Source organism: Lactuca virosa, chromosome 3 (assembly GCF_052849685.1).
Source record: "Lactuca virosa cultivar CGN04683 chromosome 3, Lactuca_virosa_CGN04683_v6, whole genome shotgun sequence".
NCBI lineage: Eukaryota > Viridiplantae > Streptophyta > Magnoliopsida > Asterales > Asteraceae > Lactuca > Lactuca virosa.
In genome coordinates, this window is record NC_136428.1 from 155,622,822 (window position 1) to 155,631,657 (window position 8,836).

Genomic DNA, 8,836 nt, shown 5'->3' on the forward strand with positions numbered 1-8,836 from the left:
ACAGTTAAACTATTTCCACGTTTTATAAAATATTTAGATATTTTATCCCTTTTGTACTATGTTGAGCATAAGGGACACTTTCAATTTGGAAATATAATTGCATAGTTTTCAGAACATCTTACAAACCAAGTACATAACTTTTCAGTCAAACTATAATAGGTATAGTTTGGGGAATTCATTACATAGCTTTTACCGATTCAGATTACATACATGGGTAACCACATAAACTATGACAGATTTAGTTTATGACATACATTACTACAAGAGAACAACATTTAATAATTATTTAAGTATAATTATTACCTTATATAGTATACACACAGAGTTCAATACAGTAGATCACTACAGAACCACATGTAAACTAGTTCATACAGGATTATGAGACCACTCTTCATTTGTATCCTTCTGGGTACTGGTAAAATCCTCAACGTTTAGTGTAACCAGAGTCTCCTGGAGGGGGAGCGTGAGATTTGTGAATAGATCTATTCGGGACTGACAATCCCACACCTAAACTGGTAGTTATAGTTAGGCAGGCATGCCTGGGGTGACAAATATCATACCGAACGACGCCTGAAGAACGTCGCTGAGGTCATCAGTCATATCAGGCATGGTTATACGACTCATAATAGTATAAACTAACCATTTGTTTACGGGATTTCATTCTTCATTAGTTTTATTTTAAGTAATGAAACTACTATACATACTGGTGGTAGCCAGTGTTTTCAAACAGAACATACCATACATACTGGTGGTAGCCAGGTTTTCAAACAGAACGTACCATACATACTGGTGGTAGCCAGGTTTTCAAACAGAACGTACTATACATACTAGTGGTAGCCAGAGCTGTCAAACAGAACATACTATGCAAGGGTTTTGTACAGAATACACACATACAATACAGTTGGTGATAACCAGACATGTGAACTAATACATCATACATTGCTACTGAACACAGTAACGAACATATGTGTTAGAAAATATTGGATTTTCTGGGAAAGCATATAAATATTTTTACAGGATTAAATGACAGATCTTCATTACAAAAACATCGCTTATGAACTCACCAGCTTTATGCTGATACTCTTTCAAAACTGCTTGTATTCTCAGGAAATCAGTAGACAGGTACTTCTGGAGTTTTGAGAAGATGGAGCGTATAGAGTCACGTCTTTTTCTTTTGATTATACTTTTGATGTATAAAGTCAATAATCAAACAAATATAATTATTGTTTTATATATATTCAATGTAATGGTTGTGTTTACTATGATTACTATGATGCAATGGTTGTGATACTACATATGACGTCATCCACCCCCGAACGTTTCCGCTGTTCCGATTTGGGGGTGTGACATACATGCTCTCCCTTTTTGTAAACTTTGGGTTGGGGATATGGAGATCTTCTATGGTTTTTGGTGGTTTTTGGTGGGTAGGATATAGATTAGTATATGTATGGATGTAAATGCCCTTGTCTGGTAAATGACCCTGTAATTTAATCAACTTTTGTATGCCCCATGTACTTTTGTAGCTAATGGAAACAAGCATCTTTATTTTACTATACTTTTGTTCCACTGAATGGTCTTGTTAAGTGCAATTGAATACTGATAAAAGGCATTGGTTATTGTGGACCAAAACAATTGAATATAATGCATATCACATGGGTACAACATACAAGTGAAAGTGATTGAGTTTGTGGACCAATACAGGTAAAAGGCATTGGGTATTGTATTCAAATGAGGACCACACATGGGATCAACATCCGGATTAAAATGACAAATTTTTGGGAGGAGTGTACATTTGTGGACCAACTCAATGATTGAATACTGATAAAATAGTTGGGTACCGTCACATGTGATATTAGAACAATAAGTCATAAAGACAAATTACATAGGGTTCAAATGACAGAATTAGGGGATCCATGTGAAGTTAAGTAAAGGTTCAAAAGACACAAATGTTCCCCATGCAGCAACAACATAAACTATTACATAACATAAAGGTTCAAAACATGACACATGTGTAAAGAGACAAATCCTAATCTATATCCACTGCATTTGTTCTTGAGCTTCCTTCATCATTTTTCCCATACACTACTTTTGTAAGTTTGGTTTTCAAAATTCTCTCAGAAGGCTTTCTTGTTCTAACTGTAACCCCACTCCTCTTGCTTTCACCTGTAAATAAGAAAATTACCATATTACCCTTCCATTCAAAATACTTAAAACAGTATTAGGGGTATCCTTGTACAGTTTCAAATAATAAAATTACCATATTACCCTTCCATTAAATAATAAAATTACCATATTACCCTTCCATTAATAATACAAAAAATATTATTAGGGGTATACTTGTACATAGGGATGAGCATATGGACCGGGGAACCGGCCGGAACCGGTACCGGAACCGGAACCGGCACCGGAACCGGAACCCGATGGAACCGGTCGGGCCGGGACCGGGACGTTATTTTTGTGGATTTTTGGAACCGGTAGGAACCGGAATCGGTAGAACCGGCAAAAACCGGTAGAACCGGCAAAAATCGGAACCGTATGATACTATTTTTCGAGGACCGGTTCCAACATTTGAAGACACGACAAGAACCGGTAGAACCGCCGGGCCGGTTCGGTTCTTGATTTTGGCCGAAGCCAGTTCTTGGGTCGGGTCCGGTTCGGGCCGGTTCGGTCCTTTTGCTCATCCCTACTTGTACAGTTTCAAAATACATTTTTCTTTCGAACACCATGCACTCCACCACCTTCACCACCATGCACACCGCCTTCACCTCCATGTACACCACCTACAACTCTGTTAACTGATCCTTGCACACCTACTACACCACCATTCACCGAACCTTCAACTACAGATTCATGTACAAGGTAACATGTCAATATTTAAGATTTACAAATTTTCTTTGCTAAAATGACAACATTTCAATATACCTGTGTAGTCTTGGTTATCTTTGGTCTTTTCACCCTGAGCTTAACTGGCTTATTTGTTATGGGGCAAGTCACCTTGTAATGGCAAGGCATATGACAAGCACTGCATACAATAGGTTTATCCTTCTTTGATACCTTATGCTTCCCTATTTTCTCTGTCACATCTCTCTTACTTTTTGTTGCTGGTCTTCCAGGCATCCTTCTTCTTTGGGGTGGTAAGGGTGGGGTGAATGATGTCTCTGGCCACATGTTACTACCATTCATAGGCAAGATATTATTCAAGTATGTTTTATTGTAGTTTGCTCTGCAGAAAATAGGATCCACATATGTGTCCACATCCATATTCAGAAATAAGATTGTAGCGACTGAATGGGCACACCCATATCCATTTAGTTGCCATAACCTACAAGAACATGTCCTTTTGTCAAGATCCACATTATAAGCTTGACCTTCATTTCTTGTCTCAAACTTGTTTAGTCCACTTGGGAGCACTTGCCAGTACCTAGCTTCAATCTTTAAACCATTTAGTAACTGCCTTATTGTAGGAATTACATCCTTTCTCCATTTCTTGTGTTTTAAGTTAAACATCCTCTCCATGATATATAACCTCAACTCCTCCAACATAGTGATTATTGGTTTCCTTCTGGCCTCAACAGTTACTGCATTAAAGCTCTCAGAAATACCATTCTCCACTGCAGCACATGCCCTCCCTACCTCATAAAATGCTCTTGACCAGGTCTTTGGTTCCTTCTCCATCAAGTACTTATGGGCTTCGAGACTTAATCTTTCAATTTTTGCATGAATTCATTGAAAGATTGTGGTGTTGTTGCATTGCAAGCCTTCCAAAAAAGGTTCTCAAAAATAGCCCCTGCAAACCTCTTCTTAAAATTTGCAACAATGTACCTTGCACATTGTCGGTGCTCAAGACAAGGAAGCACATCCTTAACTGCCTCTATAAGACCCTTGTGTTGGTCATACATTAAGGTAAACCCAGTGCCCATACCTAGTTCAAGATCATCTCTGAGCAACTCCAGAAACCACATCCAGTTTTCCTTATTCTCAACACACACTATTGCCCATGCAACTGGAAATATGTGGTTGTTAGCATCTCTACCCACAACACACAATAATTCCCCATTGCATACACCCTTGAGGAAAATCCATCTATACCTAACACCTTTCTACAACCTTCTAACCAACCAAATTTCACATTATCAAAACATACATAGAACTTACTGAAGTAAGTCAAACCATTAGGCATGCATTGGACATCCATTTTGACTGTTGAACCTGGATTGCTTCTTCTAATTTCCTCCCCATAAGACCACAATTTTGCATAATGCTCAATAAGAGTCCCCTCGATAAGATTCATGGCATGTGCCTTTGCTCTTCTACATTGACTTAAACTAACCTGTATTCCAAACTTCCTTATGATCTCCAATCTGAATTGTCTAATTGTTAACTTTTGTCTATGAAAAATTTCCTTTGTATAATGCTCTCCTATCCAAGAGTATGTGACAATTGATCCTAGTTTGTAGTTTCTAGCATAATTATGCTCAATCTTCAATGACTTGATTTGAAATGACACCTCCTGCCTCATCCATGTAGCCCATAACCTTAATGGGCAAGCTCCTTTGCAACACACCACCAACAACCTTTTACTATCATTCTTCTTGAAGCATAGTTGGTATCTATTTGCCACAACATAGTTACATAACATATTTTTCAGCTGCTTTGGACTTTCAAATTTCATCCCAAGAACAGGTACTTGCCTCTTCCATTGCATATCAGGGTTGAAAATGGAATGGATCTCAACATCTTCTTCTTCAACTTCATTGTCACCAGTATCACCTTCTCGAGGACATAACTTACTAAGAAACTCATCCGCAGTCGTCTTGTTCAAAGGTACTTTGTCAATGTCAATTACTTCATCTTCAAGACCTACATTGGGATGGGTTTCATCAGGGGCAGTATTTTCTTCTTTTCTAGGTACACCATCATCTTCAAGGCCACTTTCATTATCTTCACTAACAACCAGATTCATGTCATCATCCCACCATTCTTCCAACCCATTCCCATTACGATCAACATAAATTGAAATTTCCCCGTATTCATACCCGCTATCTATAAACTGGGCAAAATCCAAATCATCTACAATGGGACGAATCCCTCTAGATAAAGGCATGTTAGGTAAGTAGTAGTAAACGTTTTGAAACTGTTCCCCGATAGCTCTATCAATAAAATAAAAAAAGTCCCTTACATCCATACCTGCCCAATCAACATCAGTGAAGAGGAACTTATTCCCACCAACATACCCAGAAGGATGTCGAACAAATACACCATTGTAGTGTAGATGAACTCTCAGATATAAAGCTTCGTTATCGTTCTCAGCCATGCAACACTGAAACAATCTTCAAAGAGTAGAATACCTTTGACAGCAGAGTTGTAATCTCAGTAGTAGATACGATGGTTAAAAACCCTAGTTCAAATCTCCATTCCTCTTCTTATAAAACGACTATGGAAAATGAATTAAGATTATTTACAAGTTTTTTCCACTCTGAAATTACACATTTGGCACAATTACTAATTGACCACCTAAGTCAACGGCCACATCACCTTTTTAACCGGCTAAATAAATTATGAAATCAATAAGGGTATGAGAGACAGGTAATTTTCGAGTTTGAGGGTCCATAAAGACCAAAAAAACAATATTGGTCTTTTAAAACCTAAAGTAAAAGTTAGATGAGTCTCTATGACAAAAACCCAATACTAGGGATGAGCAAAAGGACCGAACCGGCCTGAACAGGACCCGACCCGAGAACCGGCTTCGGCCAAAATCAAGAACCGAACAGGCCCGACGGTTCTACCGGTTCCCGGTTCCTACCGGTTCTTGTCGTGTCTTCAAATGTTGGAACCGGTCCTCGAAAAATCGTATCATACGGTTCCGGTTTTTGCCGGTTCTACCAGTTCCGGTTATATCGGTTCCGGTTCGTACCGGTTCCCGGTTCCAAAAATCCACAAAAATAACGTCCCGGTCCCGGCCTGACCGGTTCCATCGGGTTCCGGTGCCGGTGCCGGTTCCGGTTCCGGTACCGGTTCCGGCCGGTTCCCCGGTCCATATGCTCATCCCTACCCAATACATAATGGTTAAATAACACTAATATATAGCCTTATTTGAGTTAAAGCTAGCAAAAAGTTAAATAAAATAATGTCGAGGTTTGTAGAATAACTAATAAATACACTAATCGGATCTAAATACATTTGCATTTTTTTATATGTGAAAACCTTATATATTCTTTTTATTGAGAGATTTAGAAGTGCAAGTGATATATATTTTTTTAAATTGTTCACATAAACTTGAACATAAAACTATTGTGCTCCTATAAAGCAATTTATGTGAGACAAGACTGTGATTTAAATTAACGAAGAAAAAACAAGGTAAATTTCAAAATAGGGATTTTCAAGCTACTGGAGTTCAATTCCTTTTTATATATATATATATTTTTTCAGTAAACAAACTTATTGAAGTCAAAATATGTAAAGATTTTATATCTACATGTAAATTTATTTCGTACTCTACCCAACGCAAACCTTTTTTGTCTGGTTGGCATCTAGACTTTGTTTTCATTCAAGCCACCTAGGCTCAAGTTATTTTTAATAATTAACTAATTAGGATATATATGGATTATGGATTATAACAATAGAAAAATGTTGTAATTTAGTTGATTATGAAACTTAGCTCTCATCAAAAGACCGACTTCAACTCCTAACATAAAATCATTAGATAAATATAAATCGAACTCGATGGTGAATCACCTTTTATATGAATTTTCGTAATCCAGAGGACCCTCTTTCATCATTTGCATGGGACTTGCATGAATATATTCAAAACGCCCTGAACCACTGCAAGAAAGAATAAACCTATAAGATCAATAGTATATGAATATAAATAAGGAAAATGGCAACAAAACTGTTGCAATTTTTTTTTTCTTCTGAAAAATCCATTAATGTTTTTTCCTAATCAAAGAAAATCATCGTTAATGATTGTTTTTTTTTTTTTTGCAATTTTATCAAGAAAGGAGGTTTCCCAATTCCAAATCGGTTGCAATGGTGACATTGGTTTCAAAAAACAAATAGAAAAGCTGACCTCTTGAAACGAATCACAACCACCCCGATCTGTTGCGGTTTTGATTTGGTAGTGAACCTGTCACAATCACAACTCATAATAAGTTCATTTCATGTTCTAATCATAAAGCTATGAAACCAAATAAAAATTGTGATTTGCAAGAATGACATAAATAAGGATAAACGGGATTTATAATGTTCATATTTATTAGCATTGAGCATGATAAAAGTCATAGAATTAGAGAAAATATGTGTTATTTATTGCATTTATTAGACTCCTCCATGGCTCCAAGAAGGAAACCTTTATGCTGTTTCTCTTGGGTTAACTTCAGGTTTTTAGGAACAAAACAAAAATGGCACGTAAACAATAAAATCATTTTGACATATATAAATCAAACTCTATGGTTTTATACATTGGGTGCAAATTTTGGATTTCGTAGACCAAAAACACCGAACTCGTGCATGGGCATGAATGCAGCTCCGAAAACTCGCGCGCTACCCTCGTTTTTGCTAAACTTGACAGTTTTGGTCCCTATTTTTGAATTCTGTAACGGATACATTAATTGCGTAATTAATGACATTTATTAGCATTAAACGCTAAACACACGAATATTCCTCCTTCTTTGTACTCCTGTTTCCGGCGATTCTTTCAGGCAAGTGGTAATATCCGGCAATACACAATACTGTTAAGGTTGTTGTACCCTGGGAACAGACGGCGAATCTGTTTAAGGGAATCGGGTCCAACTCGAGCCTCAGCCACATCGTTTGCTGCTAATCTTTTCTTTACAGGAAGCTTTCGTTAAGAGGAAAACGAAGACCTTACACTAACACTATACAACCACTAAACCACACATTCTAAGTCGTTATCCACAATTAGCAAAAAAGGTTTTTTTTACCTTTTGATAATATCTAACTATTTGTTTGTTTGTACTCATTTGGGATTCTGGTGAAAGTTCCCATCCAACATTCTATGTATTAACAAAGACTAACAATATAAAAGGTTTTAATGTGTTGATGTGTCAGCAGCACAGTTAGATCAACAATCTGATTATAAAAAAATCCGTATGAGAGGAAAATTAAGCTTAAAACCTGAGTTCCTTTGTGTCAATGGATTGAGATTTGAATGGCTCTGATTTTTCTCTTCTTAACCTAAAAAAAGCTCATGATGTCAAAAGAGAAGTAACACATACCACAAAATTGCAACATCATAAAAGGAATGGTATCCACATGATTAAAAATGAAAGTCCTGAAAGCAAAATGTTATCTACTTTACCTTTAGGATCATATCTCCTGAGAATCATCTCATATTAATATCGCAAAATCCACCCAACACAACTTGAACCCACTATAGCAAATCGATGAAAATGATGTGTATTATATGGTGATTGGAACAAAAAGTGGTGATGGTGGTGGTGGGACCGTGGTTCGCTCTTTTTTCCACCAACAATAGATAGTGGTGATGGTGTTGTTGGTAAAGGGCATGATGTTAATGAAATATGTAGTCAACACTTTATATTGACTTTTCTAATTAGAATATGTTAGTCAAATTCCACGACGGATAAAGTGAACGTGCAGTTTTATTTGTATGATTATTGTATACATTAGGTTATCGCATGTGGGAACCACGGTTACAAAAACTTAGTCCATATTTTGTTTTGTGATCTGATTATCTGAACGTGAGAAGGAAAGCAGACGCACCAAACAACAGAATCATCATCTCATCGATCATGCGCATAGATAAACCAAACGTCACCTCTCGCCTGGTGCCTACGAACGAGAAAGTTTTTCTTGA

At 37.1% G+C, this 8,836-nt stretch overlaps 1 long non-coding RNA gene across 1 annotated transcript; it reads right to left on the bottom strand.

Annotated features, from left to right (window-relative positions):
• Positions 1-1,811: 1,811 nt before the first annotated feature.
• On the bottom strand, positions 1,812-8,389 carry LOC145162692 (uncharacterized). The gene is made up of 5 exons (XR_013739257.1): positions 8,318-8,389; positions 8,134-8,193; positions 7,067-7,123; positions 6,736-6,822; positions 1,812-2,163 (listed from the first exon to the last, which is right to left on the bottom strand). It is a non-coding gene; the product is annotated as an uncharacterized LOC145162692 (long non-coding RNA).
• Positions 8,390-8,836: the final 447 nt, after the last annotated feature.